This window comes from Rhinopithecus roxellana, chromosome 8 (genome assembly GCF_007565055.1).
Source record: "Rhinopithecus roxellana isolate Shanxi Qingling chromosome 8, ASM756505v1, whole genome shotgun sequence".
Taxonomy (NCBI): Eukaryota; Metazoa; Chordata; class Mammalia; order Primates; family Cercopithecidae; genus Rhinopithecus; species Rhinopithecus roxellana.
In genome coordinates this window covers 43136871-43151011 of record NC_044556.1, presented here as the reverse complement: position 1 = coordinate 43151011, position 14141 = coordinate 43136871, and the positions used below count along the sequence as shown (strand labels likewise).

Below are 14141 nucleotides of genomic sequence, written 5' to 3'. Positions count from 1 at the left end.
CCATAAGAAAAGACTTAGGGCTGGGTGTGGCGGCTTATGCCTGTAACCCTAGCACTTTGCAAGGCCGAGGCAGGTGGATTGGCTGAGCTCACGAGCCCGAGACCATCTTGGACAACATGGTGAAACCGGTCTCTACTAAAATACAAAAAATTAGCTGAACATGGTGGCATGTGCCTGCAGTCCCAGCTACTCGCGAGGCTGAGGCACAAGAATTGCTTGAATCTTGGAGGCATAGGTTACAGTAAGCCGAGATAGCACCATTGCACTCCAGCCTGGGCAACACAGCGAGACTGTATCTCAAAAAAAAAAAAAAAAGGAAAGAAAGTGAGTGTAGAAACACTCAGATATACGATTAAGAAACTCACTCAAAATCGCACAACTACATGGAAACTGAACAATCTGCTCCTGAATGACTACTGGGTAAACAACGAAATTGTCAGGCCTCTGAGCCCAAGCCAAGCCATCGCATCCCTTGTGACTTGCATGTATATGCCCAGATGGCCTGAAGTAACTGAAAAATCACAAAAGAAGTACAAATGCCTTGCCCCACCTTAACTGATGACATTCCACCACAAAAGAAGTGAAAATGGCCGGTCCTTGCCTTAAGTGATTGTTTGGATGAACGGAGGCAAGATGGCGCACTTCCGGGTTCTTCATCCCCCCAACTTTTCCCGTGCGCGTGAAAATCCAGCCGGCGACCCGGGAAGGTGCAGACCAACTAGGCATGCGCCAGGTGATGTCAATCTGAAGAGACCAAGATTTACCTGGTCGCACCTGTGGAACGCCCCCTGACACGCCCGTGCCCCGCCTATTGCCCTCCCACTCCTAGAAAAGCCGCTCCAGAGGCACGCCACGCGCGGCCTTCCTCAGTCCTCCACTCCTGTCGGGATGTTAGGACTGCGGGAACTCCGTCCGAGAGCTGTACGGGTGACTCTGGGGGCCCCTTTTGTCGGGGGGCCAACAGACCTCTCCCTACCCACCTTCTTCCCTTGAAGCTAGGTGACCAAAATAAACTTGCGGTTTTGCTCCTACCCTTGCCTAGTCGCTGGTTCTTTTGTACCCGCTCTGGTGGTCTTAGAAAAACAAAACAGTTGGTGCCGAAACCCAGGAGGAGACCCCTCCTCAGGCCTCTAAGGGTTGAGGAACCTCCTCCTGCTCCCACGCGGCAGACGGACCAGGACCTGAGACCCGCTTCCCTCACTCTCACGGCCTCTCTGGGGTAAGTGCCCTTGTCTCCTCTTTACCTCCCTCGGCCAGAAATCCTGCGCAGGTCCGGGGTCCATTTGGAGCCACCAAGTGGCTCGGGAGACCCGTTCAGGACGGAGACGTCCGCCTGAAGGTAATCTCCACTTAGGCTTCAAGAGCCTCTCGTCTGTCTCTGCTGGTTCCAAAGGACGCTTTGAAGCCAGGCAGAGATCCATTCCCATGTCCATTGGGTCCATTGTGTAAGTAAAGAGGAAACAAATGGGAAACCCCCAGTCCAAATTTCCAAAGAGCACCCCCTTAGGGTGCCTCCTAGCCAATTTAAAAACCTTACAGCTTGAACAAGACCTTAGGAGGAAGCGGTTAATTTTCCTTTCCACTGTGGCGTGATCGACCTCAGCAATTTCTGCCAGCGGCTAGGCAAGTGGTCTGAAATTAATTACGTACAAGGCTTTTGGGCCTTAAGCTCTCGTCCCTATACTCCTCCTTCTCTCCCTGCTCTCTCCACCCCCTCCCTTCCTGCCCAGACTCCTCCTTCCTCCTCCTTACCTACTAGTAATCCACTCAGTCCCGTGCTTCCTTCGGGGCCCCCAACTGGCTGTCTTGAGTCTCCTGTCTCTGCACACACCCGCTCTAAGTGCCCTGCTGATGCCTCCACTCCTGCCCCACACCCTCCTACAGTGTTAGCACCTTTGCGAGAGGTGGCTGGGGCGGAGGGGGTAGTCAGAGTACATGTCCCTTTTTCATTGGCCGATCTTTCCAAAATTGAAAAGCGTTTAGGGGATTTCTCAGCTAATCCCACCGTCTACATAAAGGAATTTAGATACCTTTGTCAGGCCTATGACTTAACTTGGCATGACCTCCTGGTTATCCTAACCTCCACCCTAAACCCTGAGGAGCAAGAGCGCATCCTAGCGGCCGCCAGGCAGCACGCCAACCAACTACATTTAACTGACGCCACCATCCCACTAGGGGAGCAAGCAGTCCCCTCGGCAGACCCGGACTGGAACTATCAAGCAAACCAGCCTGGGCGCCGTAGGCGAGACATAATGGTTCAGTGTTTGTTGGCTGGTATGCAAACAGCCTCAAACAAAACTGTAAATTTTAACAAATTAAAAGAAATTATTCAAAATCCAGAAGAAAATCCAGCCGCATTCTTAAATAGGCTGACTGAGGTTCTAACCCAATATACCCGGTTAGATCCGGCCTCCCCCACAGGGGCCACCATTTTGGCGTCTTATTTCATTTCTCAATCAGCTCCTGACATTCGTAAGAAACTTCAGAAGGTAGAGGATGGTCCTCAGGCACCAATACAAGACCTGGTTAAATTAGCCTTTAAGGTCTATAACTCCAGAGAGGAGACGGCTGAGGCAGTGCGACAGGCACGCCTCAAACAGAAGGCCCAGCTCCTAGCAGCGGCTTTATGGCCCAGTTGTAACCCCAGACCAGAGAGCACATACTCCGCAGACTCCAAGGCTACAAAAGGAGCCAGCTATAAGTGTGGCAAGGCGGGACACTATGCCAACAGGTGTCCGCAAGGTCCCCGAGCCCCAACGCAGCCTTGCCATAAGTGCAAGGCGTCAGGACATTGGGCCAATGAATGTCCTAAGCCTCGTCCACCAGCAACCCCCTGCCCTGCTTGCCAGCAGGGAGGACACTGGAAGTCTGATTGCCCCACCCTGAGAACAGGTGCTGCGTCTCCACGTGACCCCCTTTCCCAGGATCCTGGGAGCTCCTTCCAGCTCCTACATCTGGACGATGACGACAACTGAAGGTGCCGAGACTCGGGGACCCCCATCACCCTCGCCGAGCCGCGGGTAACTCTCCTGGTAGCGGGTAAGACAATTAATTTTTTAATAGATAGCGGGGCTACCTATTCTGTTTTGCCGTCCTTCTCTGGACCTAGCCTTCCATCCGATATCTCTGTAGTAGGAGTAGACGGAAAGCCATCCACCCCACGAAAAACTCCACTCCTTAATTGCTGCCTGGCCAACAATTACTTTGTGCACTCGTTCCTCATTATACCCTCATGCCCTACCCCCTTACTAGGCCGAGACATCCTGAGCACCTTAAAGGCCTCCATATACATTCCCACCAACTCATCCACTCCCCTTCAGCCCCCTCATGACCTGTTGCTCATGCTTTGTGCAAGTGCACAGGCTCCTCCTATGTCGCCCCCACCCCCCATCTTCCCTATTTCTGTACACCCTCAAGTGTGGGACACTTCCACCCCGGTCATAGCTGCTCACCACCCACCAGTTCTCGTCAAGCTCAAAGATCCCACTCGTTTCCCAAACCGCCCCCAATTCTCTCTCTCTCCGACACATCTACAAGGTTTAAAGCCAATTATCACGCGACTACTTAGCCAACATATTCTTGTCCGCACACATTCCCCCTGTAACACTCCAATACTTCCAGTTAAAAAGGCAGATGGAACGTATAGGTTAGTACAGGATCTTCGGCTAGTCGATGAAGCCACCCGTCCCACGCACCCTGTAGTTCCCAACCCTTACACCCTTCTGTTCCATATCCCCACCAATTCTACTTATTTTACTGTGCTAGACCTTAAGGATGCTTTCTTTACCATACCCCTACACACAGACTGCCAGTTCCTTTTTGCTTTCACATGGGAGGACCCAGACACATCTCCAGTGGCAAGGGACACTCCGTGACTACACTGAAAATGAAGTCTCATTTTATACTTATATTGCTGTTTCACTCATACACTCAGACCTTTGCTAGTCCGCCTACTGTATGGCAATTTTTTTTCTCATCACTGAAACTTGGCCATAAGACAGCCGAACACACTCAGTAGTACATAGTTCTGCCAGTTGTCTTCCTTAAGGCTATTTCTCGTGCTACTGCCCAATCCTTCCTTTCCGTTATTCAGCTCCAAATTCATCCTGAGGTAATCATACTCAGGCACCCAATGGAGGCCAAAACGGCCCCCATTGAAGGCTATTTCTCGTGCAACTGATCTCTCTCTAAAACTCTTAATCATACAGCCACTAACTGATCCCTCTATGTCCCCGTGTCCTTGGTCCCCAGTCTAACTCTATACAGCCAGGCAGAAGTAGCAGAGCTTTTCCAGCAACTTTCCATGCCACTACGCCACTCCCGTCAAAACGGGCTGTTTTTCCTCCCTCTAGTTATTGGAATCAGCTGAAAGCCTGGCCTCCCTGCAGCGCCGAACTACCTCAATAGCCTAAGTAGCTGCCCAAAACAGGCAAGCCCTAGGCTTGTTTACAGCTGAAAAAGGAGGCACTTGTCTCTTCCTTAGAGAAGAGTGCTGCTATTATGTTAGCAAGTCAGGCCTAGCAGACACTAACATTCAAACCCTCAAATGCTTCCATACCTCGTTCCTATACTAATACTGTGCTTTATTTTATTCTTCATCCGTACGTCCAAATGCCAACCATGGGCCCCGACCTTAACAGCGCCCCTTAACAGCAGGAAGTAGCCAGACGGACCACGGCGCCCCTTATCACTATTATCAATAAAAGGTTGGACTGTTTGGATGAACGGAGGCAAGATGGCGCACTTCCGGGTTCTTCATCCCCCCAACTTTTCCCGTGCGCGCGAAAATCCAGCCGGCGACCCGGGAAGGTGCAGACCAACTAGGCATGCGCCAGGTGATGTCAATCTGAAGAGACCAAGATTTACCTGGTCGCACCTGTGGAACGCCCCCTGACACGCCCGTGCCCCGCCTATTGCCCTCCCACTCCTAGAAAAGCCGCTCCAGAGGCACGCCACGCGCGGCCTTCCTCAGTCCTCCACTCCTGTCGGGATGTTAGGACTGCGGGAACTCCGTCCGAGAGCTGTACGGGTGACTCTGGGGGCCCCTTTTGTCGGGGGGCCAACAGACCTCTCCCTACCCACCTTCTTCCCTTGAAGCTAGGTGACCAAAATAAACTTGCGGTTTTGCTCCTACCCTTGCCTAGTCGCTGGTTCTTTTGTACCCGCTCTGGTGGTCTTAGAAAAACAAAACAGTGATGACATTACCTTGTGAAATTCCTTTTCCTGGCTCATCCTGGCTCAAAAAGCTCCCCCACTGAGCACCTTGTAACCCCCACTCCTGCCTGCCAGAGAACAAATCCCCTTTGACTGTAATTTTCCTTTACCTACCCAAATCCTAAAAAATGGTCCACCCTTATCTCCCTTTGCTGACTCTCTTTTCGGACTCAGCCCGCCTGCACCCAGGTGATTAAAAAGCTTTATTGCTCACACAAAGCCTGTTTGGTGGTCTCTTCACACGGACGCGCATGACATTTTGGTGCAGTGACTTGGATGAGGGGACCTCCCTTGGGAGATCAATCCCCTGTCCTCCTGCTCTTTGCTCCATGAGAAAGATCCACCTACGACCTCGAGTTCTCAGACCCACCAGCCCAAGGAACATCTCACCAATTTTACATCGGGTAAGCAGCCCCTTTTTTACTCTCTTCTCCAACCTCTCTCACTATCCCTCAACCTTTCTCCTTTCAATCTTGGCACCACTCTTCATGTCTGGACGGAGGGAGAGGGAAACAAAGAACAAAGGTGACTAAGATGGCATACTTCCGGGTTCTTCATCACCAACTTTCCTGCGCCCGGGAAAGGCACAGGTCAACTGCACAGGAGCAGCATGACGTCCAACCGGGGAAACCGAAACCTACCTGATCGCGCCCACCGCACGGCCCACGACCCGCCCGCATCCCGCCTACCTCCCTCCCACTCCCAGGCCCAAGACATAAAAGCCGCTCCCGGCAGGCGCCCGCGCGAACTTCGAACTTCCTCGGCCCCTCCTCATATGTGGACCCAGGAACCTCACCTGAGAACCCCGGAGCGACTTCCTCAGCCTCCACCGCCGGAGACCGGTGAACTTCGCCCTTTCTTGCTTCACATTGGCTAGCTAATAAAGTTTCTTTTTATCTTGCCTACTTGCCTTTTCTCTGGCGCCTGCTCTGGTGGTCATAAAACAAATCACTTCAATCTCTCCCTTCTCTTAATTTCAATTCCTTTCATTTTCTGGTAGAGACAAAGGAGACATGTTTTATCCGCGGACCCAAAATGCCAGCGCAGGTCATGGACTGGGGAAGGCAGCCTTCCCTTGGTGTTTAATCATTGCAGGGACGCCTCTCTGATTACTCACCCATGTTTCAGAAGTGTCTGACCACGCTGCAGGGACGCCTGACTTGGTCCTTCACCCTAAGCAGCAAGTCTCACTTTTGTGGGGGAGGGGCAAGCACCCCAACCCCTTCTCTCCCTGTCTCTACCCCTTCTCTGCTTTTCTGGGGGAGGGGCAAGAACCCCAACCTCTTATTTTTGTGCCTCAACCTCTTATTTTTGCACCCGACCTTATTTTTGTGCCCCGACCTTATTTTTGTGCCCCAACCTCTTATTTTTGCACCCCAATCCCTTACTTCCACACCCCAACCCCTTTCCCACTTTTCTGGAGGGCAAGAATCCCCGAACTCCTTCTCTTCGTATCTCCACTCTTTTCTCTGGGCTTGCCTCCTTCACTATGGGCAACCATCCACCCTCCATTCCTCCTTCTTCTCCCTTAGCCTGTGTTCTCAAGAACTTAAAACCTCTTCAACTCACACCTGACCTAAAACCTAAACGCCTTATCTTCTTCTGCAACACCGCTTGGCCCCAATACAACCTTGACAATGGCTCTAAAGGGCTAGAAAACGGCACTTTCGATTTTTCCATCCTACAAGATCTAAATAATTCTTGTCGTAAAATGGGCAAATGGTCTGAGGTGCCTAATGTCCAGGCATTCTTTTACACATCGGTCCCTCCCTAGTCTCTGTTCCCAATGCAACTCGTTCCAAATCTTCCTTCTTTCCCTCCTGCCTGTCCCCTCAGTCCCAACCCCAAGTGTCGCTGAGTCTTTCCAGTCTTCCTTTTCTACACACCCATCTGACCTCTTCCCTCCTCACCAGGCTGAGCTAGGTTCCAATTTTCCTCAGCCTCCGCTCCCCAACCCTGTGATCCTTTTATCACCTCCCCTCCTCACACCCGGTCTGGCTTACAGTTTCTGGCTTACAGTTTCTGTGACTAGCCCTCCCCCACCTGCCCAGAAATTTCCTCTTTAAAAAGTGGCTAGAGCTAAAGGCATAGTCAAGGTTAATGTTCCTTTTTCTTTATCCGACCTCTCCCAAATCAGTTAGCGTTTAGGCTCTTTTTCATCAAATATAAAAAACTTAGCCCAGTTCATGGCCTGTTTAGCAGCAACTCTGAGACGCTTTTCAGCCCTAGACCCTGAAAGGTCGGAAGGCCGTCTTATTCTTAATATGCATTTTATTTTATTGCCCAATCTGCTCCTGACAGTAAATAAAACTCCAAAAATTAAATTCCGGCCCTCAAACCCCACAACAGGACTTAATGAACCTCACCTTCAAGGTGTACAATAATAGAGTAGAGGCAGCCAAGTAGCAATTTATTTCTGAGTTGCAATTCCTTGCCCCCACTGTGAGACAAACCCCAGCCACATCTCCAGCACACAACTCCAAACGCCTGAACCGCAGCTGCCACGGGTTCCTCCAGAACCTCCTCACCCAGGAGCTTGCTACAAGTGCCAGAAATCTGGCCACTGGGCCAAGGAATGCCCGCAGCCCGGCATTCCTCCTAAGCCGTGTCCCATCTGTGCAGGACCCCACTGGAAATCGGACTGTTCAACGCACCCGGCAGCCACTCCCAGAGCCCCTGGAGCTCTGGCCCAAGGCTCTCTGACTGACTCCTTTCCAGACCTTCTCGGCTTAGCGGCTGAAGATTGACGCTGCCCCACCTCCTCGGAAGCCTCCTGGATCATCACAGATGCTTTGGGTAACTCTTACAGTGGAGGGTAAGTCCGTCCCCTTCTTATTCAATACAGAGGCTACCCACTCCACATTATCTTCTTTTCAAGGGCCTGTTTCCCTTGCTTCCATAACTGTTGTGGGTATTGACGGCCAGGCTTCTAAACCTCTTAAAACTCCCCAACTCTGGTGCCAATTTGGACAACATTCCTTTTTAGTTATCCCCATCTGCCCAGTTCCCTTATTATGCCAAGACATTTTCACTAAATTTTCTACTTCCCTGACTATTCCTAGGCTACACCTCATTGCTGCCTTTTCCCCCAGTTCAAAGCCTCCTTCTCATCCTCCTCTTGTATCCCCCCATCTTAACCCACAAGGATAGAATACCTCTCCTTGGCGACTGATCATGCACCCCTTACCATCTCATTAAAACCTAATCACCCTTATACGCCAATATCCCATCCCACAGCATGCTTTAAAAGGATTAAAGCCTGTTACCACTCGCCTGCTACAGCATGGGCTTTTAAAACCTATAAACTCTCCTTACAATTCCCCCATTTTACCTGTCCAAAAACCGGACAAGTCTTACAGATTAGTTCAAGATCTGCGCCTTATCACCCAAATTGTTTTGCCTGTCCACCCTGTGGTGCCCAACCCGTACACTCTTTTGTCCTCAATACCTTCCTCCACAACTCACTATTCCGTTCTTGATCTTAAAGATACGTTTTTCACTATTCCCCTGCACCCCTGCACCAGCCTCTCTTTGCTTTCACCTGGACTGACCCTGACACCCATCCGTCCCAGCAGCTTACCTGGGCTGTGCTGCCACAAGGTTTCAGGGACAGCCCTCATTACTTCAGTCAAGCTCTTTCCCATGATTTGCTTTCTTTCCACCCCTCCACTTCTCATCTTATTCAATATATTGATGACCTCCTTCTTTGCAGTCCCTCCTTTGAATCTTCTCAACAAGACACACTTCTGCGCCTTCAGCATTTATTCTCCAAAGGATATCGGGTATCCCCCTCCAAAGCTCAAATTTCTTCACCATCCGTTACCTATCAGCATAATTCTTCATAAAAACACACGTGCTCTCCCTACCGATCGTGTCCAATTGATCTCTCAAACCCCAACCCCTTCTACAAAACGACAACACCTTTCCTTCCTAGGCATGGTTAGTGCAGACAGAATTCTTACACAAGAGCCGGGACTGCATCCTGTAGCCTTTCTGTCCAAACAACTTGACCTTACTGTTTCAGCCTAGCCCTCATGTCTGCGTGTAGCGGCTGCCACTGCTTTAATACTGTTAGAGGCCCTAAAAATCACAAACTATGCTCAACTCTCTACAGTTCTCATAACTTCCAAAATCTGTTTTCTTCCCCCAACCCTCACTCAGGACAATGCTTATGCTGATAAGTTAGCTAAAAAAGCAGCTAGCTTTCCAACTTCTATCCCCCACGGCAGTTTTTCTCCTTCACATCGGCCACTCCCTCCTACTCCCCCGCTGAAACTTCCACCTATCAATCTCTTCCCACACAAGGCAAATAGTTCTTAGACCAAGGAAATTATCTCCTTCCAGCCTCACAGGCCCATTCTATTCTGTCATCATTTCATAACCTCTTCCATGTAGGTTACAAGCCACTAACCCGTCTTTTAGAACCTCTCATTTCCTTTCCGTCATGGAAGTCTATCCTCAAGGAGATCACTTCTCAGTGTTCCATCTGCTATTCTACTACCCCTCAGGGATTGTTCAGACCCCCTCCCTTTCCTACACATCAAGCTCGGGGATTTGCCCCTGCCCAGGACTGGCAAATTGACTTTACTCACATGTCAGAAAACTAAAATACCTCTTAGTCTGGGTAGACACTTTCACTGGATGAGTAGCGGCCTTTCCCATAGGGTCTGAGAAGGCCACCGCGGTCACTTCTTCCCTTCTGTCAGACATAATTCCTCGGTTTGGCCTTCCCACCTCTATACAGTCTGATAACAGACCAGCCTTTAATAGTCAAGTGACCCAAGCAGTTTCTCAGCCTCTTGGTATTCAGTGAAACCTTTATATCCTTTACCGTCCTCAATCTTCAGGAAAGGTAGAACAGACTAATAGTCTTTTAAAAACACACCTCACCAAGCTCAGTCACCAACTTAAAAAGGACTAGACAATACTTTTACCACTTTCCCTTCTCAGAATTCAGGCCTGTCCTCGGAATGCAACAGGTTCCAGCACATCTGAGCTCCTGCGTGGATGCTCCTTTTTATTAGGTCCCAGTCTCATTCCAGACACCAGCCCAACTTGAACTGCACCCCAAAAACTTAGAGCCTAAAAACTCACCAACCAAGCAAGTCACTATGCTGAACCCCCTTAGGCTCTCTCTAATTAGATGTCCTAGGTCCTCCCAATTCTTAGTCCTTTAATACCCACTTTTCTCCTTGTTTTATTCAGACCTTTTATCTTCCGTTTAGTTTCCCCATTCATCCAAAACCGCATCCAGGCCATCACCAATCATTCTATATGACAAATGTTTCTTCTAACGACCCCACAATATCACCCCTTACCACAAAATCTTCCTTCAGCTTAATCTCTCCCACTCTAGGTTCCCACGCCACCCCTAATCCCACTTGAAGCAGCCCTGAGAAACATCGCCCATTATCTCTCCATACCACCCCCCAAAAATTTTCGCCACCCCAACACTTCAACACTATTTTGTTTTATTTTTCCTATTAATATAAGAAGGCAGGAATGTCAGGCCTCTGAGCCCAAGCCAAGCCATCGCATCCCCTGTGACTTGCACGTATATGCCCAGATGGCCTGAAGTAGCTGAAGAATCACAAAAGAAGTGCAAATGCCCTGCCCCGCCTTAACTGATGACATTCCACCACAAAAGACGTGAAAATGGCCGGTCCTTGCCTTAAGCGATGACATTACCTTGTGAAATTCCTTTTCCTAGCTCATCCTGGCTCAAAAAGCTCCCTCACTGAGCACCTTGTAACCCCCACTCCTGCCCACCAGAGAACAACCCCCCTTTGACTGTAATTTTCCTTTACCTACCCAGATCCTATAAAACGGCCCCACCCTTATCTCCCTTTGCTGACTCTCTTTTCAGACTCAGCCCGCCTGCACCCAGGTGATTAAAAAGCTTTATTGCAGGCCGGGTGGCGCGGTGGCTCAAGCCTGTAATCCCAGCACTTTGGGAGGCCGAGACGGGTGGATCATGAGGTCAGGAGATTGAGACCATCCTAACATGGGCTAACATGGTGAAACTCCGTCTCCACTAAAAAAATACAAAAAGCTAGCTGGGCAAGGTGGCGGGTGCCTGTAGTCCTAGCTACTTGGGAGGCTGAGGCAGGAGAATGGTGTAAACCTGGGAGGCGGAGCTTGCAGTGAGCTGAGATCTGGCCACTGCACTCCAGCCTGGGCGACAGAGCGAGACTCCGTCTCAAAAAAAAAAAAAAAAAAAAAAAAAACTTTATTGCTCACACAAAGCCTTTTTGGTGGTCTCTTCACACGGACGCGCATGACAGAAATGAAGGCAGAAAGAAAGATGTTCTCTGAAACCAGTGAGAACAAAGCACAATGTACCAGAATCTCTGGGACACATTTAAAGCAGTGTGTAGAGGTAAATTTGTACCACTAAATGCCCACAAGAGAAATCAGGAAAGATCTAAAATCAACACTCTAACATCACAATTGAAAGAACTAGAGGCAGGGCACAGTGGCTCACACCTGTAATCCCAGCACTTTGGGAGGCTGAAGCGGGCGGATCACAAGGTCAGGAGATCAAGACCATCCTGTCTAACACAGTGAAATCCTGTCTCTACTAAAAATACAAAAAATTAGCCAGGCGTGGTGGTGGGCACCTGTAGTTCCAGCTACTGGGGAGGCTGAGGCAGGAGAATGGCGTGAATCCGGGAGGCGGAGCTTGCAGTGAGCCCAGATTGCACCATGGCATTCCAGCCTGGGTGACAGAGCAAGACTCTGTCTAAAAAAAAAAAAAAGAGGCTGGGCGCGGTGGCTCAAGCCTGTAATCCCAGCACTTTGGGAGGCCGAGACGGGCGGATCACGAGGTCAGGAGATGGAGACCATCCTGGCTAACACGGTGAAACCCCGTCTCTACTAAAAAATACAAAAAAAATCTAGCCGAGCGAGGTGGCGGGCGCCTGTAGTCCCAGCTACTCGGGAGGCTGAGGCAGGAGAATGGCGTAAACCCGGGAGGCGGAGCTTGCAGTGAGCCGAGATCGCGCCACTGCACTACAGCCCGGGCGACAGAGCGAGACTTCGTCTCAAAAAAAAAAAAGAAAGAAAGGAAAGAAAGAAAGAGAGAGAGAGAGAGAGAGAGAGAAAGAAAGAAATAAAGAAAGAAAGAACGAATGAACGAACTAGAGAAGCAAGAGCAAACAAACTCAAAAGCTAGCAGAAGGCAAGAAATAACTAAGATCAGAGCAGAGCTGAAGGAGATAGAGACACAAAAAAACCCTTCAAAAAATCAATGAATCCAGGAGCTGGTTTTTTGAAAAGATCAACAAAATTGATAGACCGCTAGCAAGACTAATAAAGAAGAAAAGAGAGAAGAATCAAATAGACACAATAAAAAATGATAAAGGGGATATGACCACTGATCCCACAGAGATACAAACTGCCATCAGAGAATACTACAAACACCTCTATGCAAATAAACTAGAAAATCTAGAAGAAATGGATAAATTCCTGGACACATACACCCTCCCAAGACTAAACCAGGAAGAAGCTGAATCGCTGAATAGACCAATAACAGGCTCTGAAATTGAGGCAATAATTAATAGCCTACCAACCAAAAAAATTTCAGGACCAGACGAATTCACAGCCAAATTCTACCAGAGGTACAAAGAGGAGCTGGTACCATTCCTTTCGAAATTTTCTAATCAGTAGAAAAAGAGGGCCAACATCATCCTGATACCAAAGTCTGGCAGAGACACACACCAAAAAGAGAATTTTAGACCAATATCCCTGATGAACACCAATGGAAAAACCCTCAATAAAATACTCGCAAATCGAATCCAGCAGCACATCAAAAAGCCAACATCAAGTTGGCTTCATCCCTGGGATGCAAGGCTGATTCAACATACACAAATCAATAAACGTAATCCATCACATAAACAAAACCAAAGATAAAAACCACATGATTATCTCAATAGATGCAGAAAAGGCCTTCGACAAAATTCAACAAACCTTTAGCATGAACAAACCTTCATGCTAAAAGCTCTCAATAAACTAGGTATTGATGGAACGTATCTCAAAATAGTAAGAGCTATTTATGACAAAACCACAGCCAATATCATACTGAAATGGGCAAAAACTGGAAGCATTCCCTTTGAAAACTGGGATGTCCTCTTTCACCACTCCTATTCAACATAGTTTTGGAAGTTCTGGCCAGGGCAATCAGGCAGGAGAAAGAAATAAAGTGTGTTCAATTAGGAAAAGAGGAAGGCAAATTGTCCCTGTTCGCAGATGACATGATCATGTATTTAGAAAACCCCATCGTCTCAGCCCAAAATCTCAAGCTGATAAGCAACTTCAGCAAAGTCTCAGCATACAAAATCAGTGTGCAAAAATCACAAGCATTCCTACACACCAATAACAGACAAACAGAGAAGCAAATCATGACTGAACTCCCATTCACAATTGCTTCAAAGAGAATAAAATACCTAGGAATCCAACTTACAAGGGATGTCAAGGACCTCTTCAAGGAGAACTACAAAGCATTGCTCAATGAAATAAAAGAGGATACAAACAAATGGAAGAACATTTCATGCTCATGGATAGGAAGAATCAGTATCGTGAAAATGGCCATACTGCCCAAGATAATTTATAGATTCAATGCCATGCCCATCAAGCCACCAATGACTTTCTTCACAGAATTGGAAAAGTTCATATAGAACCAAAAAAGAGCCCACATGGCCAAGACAATCCTAAGCCAAAAGAACAAAGCTGGAGGCATCACGCTACCTGACTTCAAACTATACTACAAGGCTACAGTAACCAAAACAGAGCTATATCTCTGTTGTTTGGTACTTGTACCAAAACAGAGACATAGACCAATGGAACAGAACAGAGGCCTCAGAAATAACACCACACATTTACAACCATCTGATCTTCGACAAACCTGACAAAAACAAGAAATGGGGAAA

The 14141-nt window shown here is 48.7% G+C and overlaps 1 protein-coding gene across 2 annotated transcripts in view; it reads right to left on the bottom strand.

Annotated features, from left to right (window-relative positions):
- The window catches only part of NUP210L (nucleoporin 210 like), a 166393-nt gene that overhangs the window by 73376 nt on the left and 78876 nt on the right, over positions 1-14141 (bottom strand). The window lies entirely within an intron of this gene.